A 14,671-nucleotide genomic window follows, 5' to 3' on the forward strand; every position below is an offset into this window, starting at 1 on the left:
TCTGTGAGTTCAAGGCCAGCCTGGTCTACAGAGTGAGTTCCAGGGAACTACACAGAGAAACCCTATAGTGAAGAAACAAAACAAAAGGTTTCCATCAGGATGACTTGCTGATGTCTTTAACTGTAGCAATGTAGCCCATCTCAGTCTTTTCCAAGAGCTTTATGGAAGCATGTTGGCCTTCTGCAATCCCCGCCTTTACAAGCTCCCAAGGACACCCAGGGCCCTAGAACATTCTCAGTTTCTGTGTTCTCTGGATGTTGAAATATGGTTTCAAAGGTTATTCACAAGTAAAATGATCTGCCTGGCTAGCACAATGTACGACAGCCCAAGCTGATCTTGGTCTCCTGATCCTCCTGTGTTATTTTTTTCCCAGGGGGGTGAGGAGTGGGAATTGAATCTAGGGCACTGTGCACTAGGTAAGTACTGGACTGATAAGCTATGTTCCCAGCCCTCACATACTCCTTTTATCTCTTTTGCTTTTTTTTTATTTTGGACTGCTGTCTAAACTGCCAAGGCTGGCCTTGATTCACTTTGTGAGCCACACAGGCCTTGAACTTGTGGTCCTCCTACCTCTGTCTCTAGAGTAGCCAGGATGACAGGCCTGGATTCGTGAAAGTTTCAACTAGACTTCTTGGTAGAAAATGAGTCTGAAAATTGGATGTGAATGTTTGCTCCATGGAGTCCCACTGAGTTTCTGAGAATACAATCCTTTTATTCATTTATAAGCTTGACTAGGTTTGGGAGCTACATGAGGCACAGTCTTAGAACAGAAGGGAGGGATGGAGGGCAGGAAGAAAGGAGGGAGGAAAGGGGGAAGGAGAAGAAAGGAAAAGAGGAAAGAATGGAAGGAGAGAGAGGAAGACCAGGAGAGAAAAAGGGAAGGGAAGGGAAGAAAAGGGGGAGGGGAGGGGAGAGGAAGGGAGGGGGAAGCAGAAGCATGCCTTTTATCCCAGCACTCAGGAGGAGGAGGAGGTAGGCAGAGAGAGAGAGAGACAGAGACAGAGACAGAGAGAGACAGAGAGAGAAAAGACTTGAGAGCTACAGTTTTCTTCCCACTGGGTGGGCCTTAGCACTTCAGGACACTTTAATGCTACTTCTGTTTGAGATCAGTGACAGCCATACAGCAAGCACAGCATCCCGTAGGTAGCATTTTTTTTTATCTCTGGGGTGTATGTAGTTCTGCAGGGTGACTACCAACTCATCCACACAAGTATCAAGTACTAAGATTTAACAACAGTGAGCATGAAAACAACAATTAATTTTTTTTCCTTTCCTTTTCTTTCTTTTTTTTTTTTTTTTGCCCTGTTTTGGGACCCCTACTCTCCTACTGGTTGACCTCAGCCAGCTTTAATACAAGGGGAGGTGCATTGTCTTACTGCAACTTGATATGACAGGTTTGGCTGATATCCATGGGAGGCCTACCCTTTTCTGAAGAGAAACAGAGGAAGAGTGGATTGTGTGTGTGTTGGGGGTGGGTGGGGGAGAGTTGGGGTAAAGCACTGGGAAGAGAGAAGGGACGAGAACCTGTGGTTGGTAATAATATCATTCAAGAAAAAAAGTACTTGAATTAAAAAAGAAAACAACAACAAAACATCCAGACAGCCCTTTAGACTTTTGCATGGGGAGCCAGGCCTGAGCAACAGAACTATTTTGGGTAAGCCAGGCCAGGACAGTCAGGTCCTTCTCTGCTATTGGCAGGCCAAGGTTCCCTGAGGATCAGGTCTCTTTAATTAACCTCCCTCTGGGCTTCTCCCTGGAAGTCTCCACAGCTCCTTGCTCTATTTACAGTGTAGGCTACTGACCTGCAGGCTGCTCAGCTCTCAGATCCCAGCACAGCCGCTGGCTGCTATGGTAGGTCCCTGGTTGGTAGGATTCTAGAGAAAGCTGGACATGCAGCAGGGTGATGGTGGTGAGGACATGAAGAAGACAGGAATGGGTGGATGTGATAAGCTGCAATAAGCTTGAGCAAGATGGGAGATTTACCCTGCTTTGTTACAGGATTAGCTGTCCAATGCCCTTCATTCCAATATAGCTGAGGCAGGAGGATTTTAAGTTTCAAGGCCAAAACACACACCAAAAGAAAAACGAGTAAAAGAAAACACCGGTCCACGTTGGGAGTTGATGTTTCCCCTCTGAAGGTGGAAGGTATCAGAATTCTGCTTCCGCTCCTGACTCCCAGGGGATGTTTTGATGTTTCACATTTGTGGTTGAAGGTGGCCTGACATCTCTTCCAGGGAAAAGTCCTTGCTTTCCAGAAGGAGGATGCTGACCTCTGACCTCTGAATCACGCTACTCGAATGCTGAAAGGTGCTTGCTTAACCTCTTTCTTACCTTTATTTTGTTCATTTATTTTGTCCTATTTAGGACTGTCCTAATTTAATATGCACAGCAACTTTTTTCCCTGGACAACTCCATCAACCTTTCTCTTCTCTTTACTCTTCTCTTCTCTTCTCTTCTCTTCTCTTCTCTTCTCTTCTCTTCTCTTCTCTTCTCTTCTCTTCTCTCCTCTCCTCTCCTCTCCTCTCCTCTCTTCTTCTCTCTCTCTCTCTCTCTCTCTCTCTCTCTCTCTCTCTCTCTGTCTCTCTCTCTTGTTTGTGGTTTTGTTGGTGGTGGTTTTGTTTGTTTAGTTTTGTTTTGTTTTTGAGACAGGGTTTGTCTCTGTAGCCCTGGCTGTCCTGGAACTCACTCTGTAGACCAGGCTGGCCTTGAACTCATAGGTCCACCTGCCTCTGCCTCCCAAGTGCTGGGATTAAAGGCATGTGCCACCATCCCCCAACTCCATTCTCCTTTCTTGAAGTTCCAGAAAAAAAAAAATCCCCTACTCTCCCATGACGGCAACCCTTGGTAAGAAGGTTGCTGTGGCAAGGAAAGTGAGTAGGTTCAGGACAGGATTTTTCAAGTTGATTCAAAGCTAATCTGCATCCAGGGGCTCATGAAAGGCAGATGGGGTTGGTGGTATGGCTCAGTTGGTAGAAAGCCCTGGGTTTGATTCTCCTCCTCCGGCTGCACTGCCTACCAACACCACCACTATTTTGTTTGTTATTCTTTGGAATAACTTAAAAGTAGATGGAAAATATATGGTTCGCCAGTCTACATTTTCTAAGCAGGAAATTCCTCTGTGTGCGTGTGTGCATGCACGTGCTGTGCTCACTCATGCAGGTGTGGTTGAGATGTCCTTCCCCCACCCCACAGATCTCCACGTTATCCTTTGAGACAAGGTCTCTCGCTGAACCTGAAGCTTTACTTTGCAGCAAGACTGGCTGGTTAACAAATCCGAGGACTCCCCTCTGCCCCCACCATCTCTACCCCACCAACACTTGGGGTGTGTGTGGGGGTAGTGGCGGTAGGTCCTGCTGTGCTCAGCTTTTTACATGCTCCTAGGGACCTGAATTAATTCCCTCACACTCACAGGGCAAGCACTTTAGCCTCTGAGACCCAAGCACCAAGTATGTTTAGCCTTTCCCCAGCACCAAGTATATTGCCCAAATGATAGGCTTTTTTTTTTCTCCCACTAATGTAGCTTTCCATGATGCCTCTTTCCACCCTTAATTTGGAATATTTTTCTGTTTCTTGTCACTCATTGCGTTGATGGTTTTGAAGAATATGGGCCGGTAATTTCCACATGGTTTTGAAGTGGATGGGTGGTTTTATGTCCTCAGAAGGTCCTGACAGGACACAGGGCACCTGTCAGCCCCTATTGTAGGATGTCCGTTTTCTTCACCTGTCACTGTATCTGCTTCTTGTTCCTTTGAAGCCTTTACGCAGTCTGTAGGGGCAGCAATGCTCCACAAATACCCTGTTCCTCACATGAGCTTCCCCTTTGGTTTAAAAGTGGCTCTCCTCACAACCGATCTTTCCCCGGTGCTTGCAACAACAGTAAACTTCCAATGGTGTGCTTAACATGCACACAGCCCGGCATTCAGCCCCCAGTGCCTAATTCCAGTGTTGCAAATAATTGCGATAGACATCCTTTAATTACCTTTAGCATTTTTTGGAAACTAAAAGCATTTGGGGCTAAAGTTTGTTAGATATCATTTCCTTGAGTGTGCTCTAGGTAAATATGAATAATACTCACCTTGGGTATAAATAATAGGACCAATCTCAAGACCTGTTTGTTTTTGAAGGAGCCATGTATCTTGCTTAGCATCTGACTGAAAGCTACTGCCACGGTTTGAATGTGAAGTATTCTACTAACATTAGAGGCTGGGCATCCAAGGGGTTGGTGCTATTTTGAGAGTTTCGGGGAAACATTAGGAAGTAGGAGATAACTGAGAGAAATGGGTCACTTGGAAGAGGCCCTCCAGAGCGTTTTGTCCTGGCCCTTCCTATATATCTCTCTGCTTCATGTCTGCCACATGCTCCTGCCTAGAGTGTGGGACCCAGCCACCATGCACTGAACCCTCTGAAACTGTGAGACAAAGTGGATGCCTTCTTCTTTAAGTTGTTCTCTCAGGTATTTTGGTCACAGTTATGGAAAAGTAACTAATACAGACAATTGGTGGGGTTGTTGGAATGGTAGATTTGGTTTGTGGGGTACTTGGAGGATTTGGAAGTGTAGGATAGACATACCCTAGACTCCTGCAAGCTCAGATGAACAGGTGATTCTGGTGGGAACTCAGAAGACCAGAATGCCTATAAGAATATAAAGAGTTGAAAACCAACCTCTAAGGCCTTTAGATAAGAATATGAATTCTATAAGTAATTGGACTGGCAGGAGCCATTAATTCTACGAGACAAAGAATTTGTTGACATCTTTTCTATGACCTAAGACTTTGTGGAGAGTTGAGCTTTAAAGTGGCAAACGCATTAATTTAGCAGAGAAAATTTCAAAATTGTCTAGTATTCAGACTTTGGCATGGCTATAGCTAGCTACCTTTAGCCAGATTCATAGTGAGATTGGTGACAAAAGGCAGAGGAGAAAGACTTGAAACACTTGTAGTCTGGTCAAAAGTACTCAAATAAAATAGGGGTTAAAAACAGTGGAAAGATGCTGGAGGAGACCTCAATAATTAATCAGATCATACCTATCCCAGGCTCAAGGATATTAAATTAATATCTGGAAATCTTGATGTATTTTCCAGAATATGTTAAGGGTACCCCACTCACAAAGGGTGTTTATCCTCAACTGCTCAAGCATCCAGAAGTCACTAAAGCCATGGTCCACATGGACCCATCTAATGCCAACTCAAGTTGGCATCAGACATTGGCATCATCTGAGAAAGGAGAAGGACCATTTGTGTTGGTCTTCTCTTGACAGTTCATTTGTGAATCTAAACTGTAGGGGCTAGGGTATAAGTCAACGTTAGAATAATTCTCTAGCATGCACAGAGCCATGGCTTCATCTTCAGCACCAGAGAAAGATAGAGGGGTGGTGGAGGAAGGAGGACAGAGGAGGAAGAAAGGAAGGAAAAGAAAGAAACTTAAGAGGTCACACAGGGAGAGAGCCCCTCTCTCCCTCATTTCTCAACACCTGCCTGACAGCAACAAGAATATAACTCTCTTCAGTCCCAAACAACAGCACGAAGGCAAAGACAAGAAGGAGGAAACAGAAGGTAGATAGTTTAACAAAAGATACCGGTAGCTCCCTTCAGGAGGCCACACTACCATGTGCTTGGTGAGTGAGCCTTTGGGTTTAAGCAGGCTCTTGTTCAGCCAGGAAATGTTTCCACTAATGATCAACATTCATACAGTGCTTCTATTCTCAAAATACTTCTGTTTTCACTCCCCTGTTTTACTCATCCAAGAATAGCTTTCTTATTCTTTCCACTAGGTCAAATGGCAGTTTGTCTTGGACTATATCAAAACCATTCCCCCGAATTTTGCCACACACGAATCTCCAAAATCATGACCACTGTGGCTGATTTGTTTATTTAGCCTGTTGTTGCACGTGTAATAGCATCTAAAAAGTAAAGTGATTACATGTCCAGCCCACAGTCTATACCTAGATAGCCACTATCTAGATAAACGACAGAACATTTTCTGCATCCCTGAGAGCCCACTGTGTGCTTTTCCTTCTGTTTGTCCCCTAGAACGGCTTCTATGAACATCTTTTAGACATGTTCTTGCTTAGCTTTTATATAAGAGGAGTTATAGACTCTTTCATGTGTGGCAGGTATCATTATCATCATCATCATCATCATCATCATCATCATCATCATCATCATCATCATCATCATCATCATCACCACCACCACAACCACCATTTCTAGTTGGCATAGACAATAGAAAATACGCTGCACTATAAAACTTTTACAGATGTATCATGGACTTTCTGTTTATGACCCTCACTCTCCTTTGTGCCCTTCCTCCCTCTCTCCCTCCAAATAGTCTCTTGTCCTCTTTCTTATATACATATATATGCTACTAAATGTAGATGTCATATATGGAAGGAAATATGTGATATTTGTCTTTCCCTGTCCCAACTTGCTCCCCTTTCTTATCATGCTTCCTTGTTTAGCTTCATTCAGTCTTTGTAAGGTTTCCTTATCTTGCTGGGGCTGATCATTTTTTTTTTTCTGAGTTGTTCATTCATTCGTGCCATTAGGAGAGCCAACCCAGTGTCCTGTGCATTCTGGGAAAGTACTTTAGGAGTGAGCTGAGTCTTCAGCTCTTCGTGCATTGAGACTGGTCTTGCTACTTTGCTCAGGCTGACCTTGAACCCTTGATTCTCCTGCCTCTGCCTCTGGAGTGATAGAATTTCAGATACACACCACTACTCTCAAGCTATTTTTTTTTTTTTAATTAAGGTGTAGTGTCCTACTCTGTACATGTATTATAGTTTATTTCTTTCCTCATGGAATTGATTATTTCATCTTTTGGATAAAGCTGTGGCCACAGTCTTATACAAATGAGAGGATGTGTGGATTCAGTTCTCTTAGATACAAAGAATAGAATTGCTGATTCAGACCCCTTGGTGCAGGCCTGTAATTCCAGCTGTCAAGGAGACTAGTACAGGAGGATCCCAGGTTCAGGGTTTGGCTGGGCTACAGAATTCAAGCCTGGGCTGAGCAACTTAGTGAAACTTTGTCTCAAACTAAAAAGAGAAATGAGGGCTGGCAATGTGGCTCCGTGTAGAGTTATTAACCCAGCAAGTCAGAGGCTGTGGGTTTGATTCTCAGCATTGGATACAATTACTGTATGATAACAGGCAAGTTTAACGATAGTTGAAACTAACAGGTAGTTTTCTAAACACAGAGCATCCTTTTGCACATCCCTGCAGCAACAGATACAAATTCTACATCCTTGAGAATGTTTGATATTGTCAATATTTGCAATTCTAGCCTTTGGGGTTCCTTCAAGCTTCATTTGTATTTTCTGAATTATTTGCAAGACTGGGTGCCCTTCACTTACTGTTTTCCTTATTCTTTTTCCTTCTTGTCTTTTTATTTAACCATGTGAAAAAATTTGTTTCCAAGTTTCCAGTCAATTCATTTGCCCATTTTTTTTGTAAGTACTGGAGACCTAGGGCTACTCACGGTTATAGAAACTGTTCTTTAAAAATAGTGGTTCTAAAACTTGGGGTATAGTTCAGCTGATGGAGTGTTTGTCTGGCACGCACAAAGCTTTGATTCCTGGAAATGTATAAACCAGATGTGGTGGTGTATACCTCTGATCCCAGCACTTGGGAGGTAAAGTCAAGAGAGTCAGGAAACTCGAAATCATTTTACTGTGTAGTCAGTGGGAGGCCGTCCTGGGCTTTGGGGTTGTTAAGGCCTAGGTAAAATGCAAGGCTTAGGTAGCAGTTAACTTGGCTAGCCCACCACTATAAGGAAACTGTTTCATGTTTCTGCTGTTACTAGAAAATTTTCTAATGCCAAGATAGATTACATATTCCATTATGTTCTGTGCCCTTGGAAACCAATCATGATAAAAGTCAATAGAATTGTTTTGTATAGTTACCCACAATAAGCTTGGACCCAAATAAACTACCCAACACCTGTACCCATGTATAAGCTTTTATGGTATAAGCTGCACCTGGGATGGATCCCAACATAAGAGAGACTCCCATACCAATATAAGAAACTATTTGAAATAAGACTTCCATTTTGAGTAGTGACCCAGCAAAGTTTAAGTTCCCAAGACCTCTCTGGAAACTGACATCCTACTTGGCAGAAAGAGACATGTATGTGAGTAACTGGCATCCTGGTTGGCAAGTTAAGACATGTTCCTAATGAAATCCCCTATCTGTAAATCCTGATTGGTGAAATAACTTGGCATAGATGTTGGTGGATTTGGGGTTTAAAAACCCTGTAGGATCTTAACCATGGCCCTCCCTGGTTGACCAGTCCTGAGTGGTATGCTCAATAAATTCTCCCTGCCTGACTGAGATCAGTGTTTGTGTGGTTTGTGAGGAGATTCCTGGACCCAGACAGAGGTCTTGTCTCAAAATCTAACAGTGGGTATCTGGATCCCATGAATTTCAACATTCTTCTAGTTGTGTTTTGCAAATAAAATTTTACTTATAGGCAAATAGAATTGCATGTTAGAAGATAGGGAAACAATTCTCAAGTAGTTCATCATATCCTTATGAGCGAAAGAAGTGAGTCGAGGGAGTTGGAAGGATTGTTTGGTGGGAGCACTTGCCATGCAAGCATGGGGACCTGAGTTCAGAGACCCCTAGCACCCACATAAATGCTGCTCAAGCATTTGTGGCTGAAATCCAGGTCCTCAGGGAATGGAGGTGAGATCAATGCAGCAAGCTAGCTAGTTAGACTCGCTGAATTAGTGAGCTCTGGGTTCAAGCAATAGAATACCTCAGTATACGAAGTGTTGAGGGAAGGGTGACAACTATCATCAACTTCCAGCCTCAGCATGCGTGTACACATATGTGCACATACATATCCTACCACTACTTAACGTGACACATTCAAGCATGCAAATAAAAACTCATAAACATGAGCCTACAGGCACACACACACACACACACACACACACACACACAGAACTGAATCATGTTCTCGGATCGATTATCTAAAAGGTGGTAGTTTAATTCAGTTCCACTCACCCTTAAAGCATCTATCGACACCCTCTAGGGATTCCAAGGCATGTAAGAGCGTTTCTCCTCATGAGGTGTTTAGACTATTGAGCAAGCAAAGGCAAGTAGGTCAACCAGGACTCAGAAGAGGATGTTAAAGGACATGCGTAATGTGCCATCGGAAGGAGGAAGGTAAAGAAGGAAGAGAGGAGGAGAGCTAGGAGAAGGGAGGAGGAGGAGAGACTAACTCATCCTAAGTGGGCGGGAGAGAAGACACTCCTGAAAGCAGAGAACTCTGGAAGATAAAACAGGAGTTGCCCATGGTTGGACAGGCTTTGCTGGATCGTTTCCTGATCCAGCAGGAACACCCAGAGGAACCAAGAGGCCAAGAGCCAACAGGGATCTGAGATAGCCAGAATAGTCTTCATTTATTTCTATTTTCCTACAAGAGCCAAGTACCAATGGACGACTCACCAAAGCTTCTCTGGTTCTTCAGAAACCTACTGACTTTCAGTAGCAATTTAAATAATTTATTCTCACATTTGACTTCTGGCAAGGGCACTCACATTGAGAACTGTGGGATTTAGCCATTTGACACTAACTGTGAGTTATGAACACTGAAGGAGTCCAAAGATCATTTAGAGGAGGAATGGCTTCTATCTAGTATAAAAAGTAAACTAAGTGCACATACAGGGATCCCTGACAGCGCTGGATAGTATAGGGCTTGCCAGCCATGCCAACTATTTAAGAAATGGAGGCAGGTATACTTGAGTTGGTGTTGGCCACACAAAAGGAATTTTTAAATGTGACACAGGCATAAAATGAAATCCTGTATAAGACCAGGGGTTATGACTCAGTGGCAGAGTTCTTGTCTAGTGTGTGAAGCCCTGGGTTTGGTCTGAGACCGCAGACAAGAAAACAGGAGAACCTGGGCCTGCATCCTGTATACTGGCGAGCACTAACGAGCTTTAGTGCATGGTACTGACAAGATCAAGCCAACAGAGATTTGAAGGGACTGTCACAACGCTTTAAAGTCTTTTCTGGCTTTGAGTTCCTTTGGCAACCTGATAAAGCCCACAAATTTCAGAGAGTACAACTATGTTATTTTTATTTCTTTTAAGTTTTGTCCTATTTGAAATAAGATTTCACTCAAAATCTTATGTAGCTCAAGCTGGCTTAGAGTTCATGATGAAGCCCATGTTGGCCTTAAAGTCCTGGCCATCCTCTTGTCTCCTACCAAGAATTTAGATCACAGGTGTCTGCCATTGTGCTTGGCTAATATTTTTAAATGTATAAATCAAAATACAAGATGGGTATGATAGCACATGCCAATAATCCCAGCATGTGGGGGTGGGGGTGGGGGTAGAGGTAGGAGGATTAGTAATTTAAGGACAGCTTTGGATTCATAGCAAGTTTAAGGCCAGCCCGAGGTATTTATGTTTTATAACTCTGATAAACAAACAAACACATACATTCATAAAGATTAAAAGAAACACAATCTCATTTGGGTGATATACATCTGTAGTTTCAGCACTAGGAAGGCAGAGGCAGAGGCAGAGGCAGAGGCAGAGGCAGAGGCAGAGGCAGAGGCAGAGGCTGGAAGATCTTTGTGAGTTTGAGTCTAGCCTTATCTACATAGCAAGTTCCAGGCCAACCAGGACTACATAATGAGATGTATTAAAAAAAGAAATACAATATAGCTGGGCAGTGGTGGTACATGCCTTTAATCCCAGCACTTGGGAGGCAGAGGCAGGCAGATTTCTGAGTCTGAGGCCAGCCTGGTCTACAGAATGAGTTCCAGGACTGCCAGAAGAAATAAAAAGAATCAATGAGATGGTTCAGCAAGTGTGATAGTTTGTGTATGCTCTGCCTGGGGAGTGGCAGTATGAGAAGGTGCGGCCCTGTTGGAATAGGTGTGCTCTTATTGGAGTAGGTGTGTCACTGTGGGCATGGACTTTAAGACCCTTAGCCTAGCTGCCTGGAAGCCAGTATTTTCCTAGAAGCCTCCAGATGAAGATGTAGAGCTCTCTGCTCCTCCTGCCTGGATACAGCCATGCTCTCACATTGATGATAATGGACGGGACTTCTGAACCTGTAGGCCAGCCCCAATTTGATGTTGTCCTTATAAGAGTTGCCTTGGTCATGGTCTCTGTTCACAGCAGTAAAACTCTAGCTAGGACAGCAGGTAAGGATACTTGCTCTCAGGCCTACCTAAATTCAATCCCTACATAAAAGAAGAACTAACTCATAAATTGTCCTTTGACCCCCACAGGCATAATATGGCATGAATACACATACGTTCACACTTGCACACACACACATACACACACACATGCACAAAAATTAATGTAAAAAATTTAAAGATATACAAAAATGTTGAAACACATATAACAAAATTATTTTTGAGACAATCTCACTATGCAACCAATGTTGGCCTTAAATTCCCTACATTGGGCAGTCTGGCCTCTGGTTCTCCATTTTTCGGCCTCAAGCTCCTGAAAACTGGGTTACAGGCACATGCTACCATGCCCACCTCTGAAATATCTCCTGTGATAGATGCTCCATTATAAGCATATTAAAATCTAGTCATAGACTTAATATTATAACTTCAGAGAGATAGTAGGCAGTGTCTTGACATAGAAGTGACTTCAGTGCGATATGAGGGTGTCTATTCTTCCTGCAGGTGACAGGGGCAGGGACTGTTGATATAGTCTGGTACATATATGCATGATCAAGGGAAATGGCATTCTCATTTCTATGTTAACAAATGCAAAACTGAACCTCTCTTACAGACCATATATATTCTATACACACACACATCCCAGCTTCAGAGCCTGGTTTTTTTTTTTGTTGTTGTTGTTTTGTTTTTTTGGTTTTGGTTTTTCGAGACAGGGTTTCTCTGTGTAGCCCTTGCTGTCCTGGAACTCACTCTGTAGACCAGGCTGGCCTTGAACTCAGAAATCCACCTGCCTCTGCCTCCCAAGTGCTGGGATTAAAGGCGTGTGCTACCACTGCCCTGCCAGAGCCTGTTATTAGAACATCTTTGCCTACCAAAAGTGGGGACAAGCAGGAAGTAGGGTAAACTGTTAGGAGGCCTCAGTGGTCCGGGCAAGTCTGAGAAGACTTCAGTACTAGCACTGAGGCAGTGGGTGGGATCAGGAGTTTGTGAGTTAGAGCAGAGCTGGTGTCATAGTTTGAGTATGAACTGTTCCCAACTTGCTCATGAGTTGAACACTCAGTGCCCAAATGATGCTACTATTTTGGGAGGTGGTAGAGCCATCAGGAGGCCTAGCTAAGAGTAGGTTGCCAGAGGCATGTCTCTGAAGGTCCTAACTGGTTCCTGGTCCCTTCCTTCTCTGCATCTTATCTATATACAGTGATCTATTCTGTTCCATCACACCTTCCAACCAGGTGGACAGAAAGCCACAGAAGCATGAGCAAAATCAACGCCCCCACCCCACCCCTGCCCCAGGATGTTGTCATGGGTATTTGATCTCAGCAACAGAATAGTGACTAACACAGAAAGATGGGAGGCGGCAAGGTAGATGGCAGGGGATGACTGGAATTGCTCACTGAGGTTTCTAGCTTGGGTAAGAGGGAGGATGGCAGACCAAGCCATACCAGGTCATTCAGAGATTATAGTCAGAGGCCTACTAACCTGCTCTTTGGGTCAGCCCTTGCCCTGCTGGAGTCTAATTTCCATATAGCAGCCAGAATGACATCTGCAAAATGAATAGCTCATATAATGTCAAAGTCATCTTAGTTGACACTGAGTTCCCATGTGATCTAGACCCCCATCACCTTCGGACCTCATTTCCAATTCTTTCCTTTATGCCCCTTCACCAAGTGTTCTCCATCATTGCTCCTCTTAAACATAGAAGGAAACATCCTGACCTTTGCAGGGAGTATTCCATGCCTCAAATGCTTCCTGCAGAGAACCCTCAGAAAACTCATTAACACACCAGGGTCTCTATGCACCCTTGACTTACTTCACCACAGTGAGACCTAGTCTGCAAAAGCCTTTTGTAGACTAAGGGAGCAACTCTATGATAGAGCATATGCACAGTATGCCTATACTTCTCAACACAGTAGGAGGAAGAAGAGGAGGGGGAAGAAGAAGAGGAGGAGGAAGAGATCTTGTTTGAGACAGATACATGGTCTGGAGATGAAAAGGTGCTCAGGGGCTCGGAATGTGAACTTAGCAGCTGATCATCATGGAGAAGTTAATTAGCTGGTCTTGAACTCACTGTGTAGCAAAGGCTGATCCTGAACTCTTGTTCCTCCTGTCTCTATCTTCCATGTGCTGGGATTATAGGCATACAGCACCATGCCTGGCAACAACAACAACAAAATGTTTTTCTTTAGGTGTTAAAGCACGTGGTAGAGCTTTTTTTCTAATGTTTTGGCATTAGTACTGTTGTAAACCAGTGACTTGTTTTTGTATCATTGATAGTTTGCCTTGGCCTTTTTTGTGTTTTATATTTTCAAGTCATTTAATGCAAAGATGCAGGTCAAATTTCCATGAATTATTTGATCTCGATGAAGAAATGTTAACACCTGCTCTAAATCTAAACAGTCACATATCAGAGACTACTGAGGTGGGGCCTTTAGAAGCAATGGCTGAGATTGTGGCTCAGGTAGTAGAGTCTTTGCTTAGCCTGTACAAAACCCTAGGCTCTACACTATCACTGCATAAACTCAACATGGTGGTGCACATTCTAACACTTGGGTGGTAGAGGCAGGAGGATCAGAAGTTCAGTGACATCTTTGGTTACAGAGGAAGTTTGAGGACAGCATAGGATATGTGAAACTGTGTTTCAAGAAGAAAACCAAGGAAGCAGAGAAGGGGAATAAGGAGAAGGAGGAACAGCAGCCGCCGCCACTGCCGTGCAAAGACTGATATCAAAGTTGCAAAATGCTATGTTGTAGAGGCTGTGTGCTGGGGGAGGGGCGTTATTTTTGTTGATATTGTTTTATTCTGGACACTCTGAAGCTCAGGCTGGCCTGAAATGCATTGTATAGCCTAGGCTGGCTTCAAATAGACAGCAACCTGCTCTGTCCTCCTGAGTTTAAGGATTACAGGCATGAGCCATCATGTTGTGTATTTGAAGGGACTGCATTAAAACAACAAAACAAAAACAGTCATTGTAGTCAGACTTTTGGCTACTTTATGTGTTCTTTTGTCTTCCACCCTTCTCCCCCTCCCCCCCTTTTCTTCCACTCTTTCAACCCCTAACACTAGATAGGAGAGAAAAAAAGAATAGAGGGGAAAAGGGGTGATGACATTATCCTTAGACTACTTCCTACTGATTAGGGGTGTCCAGTTCCTTGGAGCAAGTTTGATCTTTGAAGTCAGGATATCTAATTTCTTCTTGTTTCTTCTTTGATCATGACTACTTCCCAAACCACAACCAACATCAACTAATCACCAACTAATAACCCAACAGGGCAACCCTGCCTCTCGGGGTCCTAGTATTTATATCCCCTCTGAAGAGTCCCCAGAATTCCAAACATCACATGCTTGCAGAAACTATCTGCAGCTGGCAACCCCCTACCCCCACCCCCACCTCTTCCCAGCGCCAGGCAAATCACAGTCAGCTGCTGTGGGCAATCTGAAGCCGTTCCACATCCCATACCTGGAATTAAAATGGAAAACACATTCTTACAGTATTTCTGTGTTTTTTTTTTTTCTTTTTT

The sequence above is a fragment of the Mastomys coucha genome, unplaced genomic scaffold (assembly GCF_008632895.1).
Source record: "Mastomys coucha isolate ucsf_1 unplaced genomic scaffold, UCSF_Mcou_1 pScaffold23, whole genome shotgun sequence".
Lineage (NCBI taxonomy): Eukaryota > Metazoa > Chordata > Mammalia > Rodentia > Muridae > Mastomys > Mastomys coucha.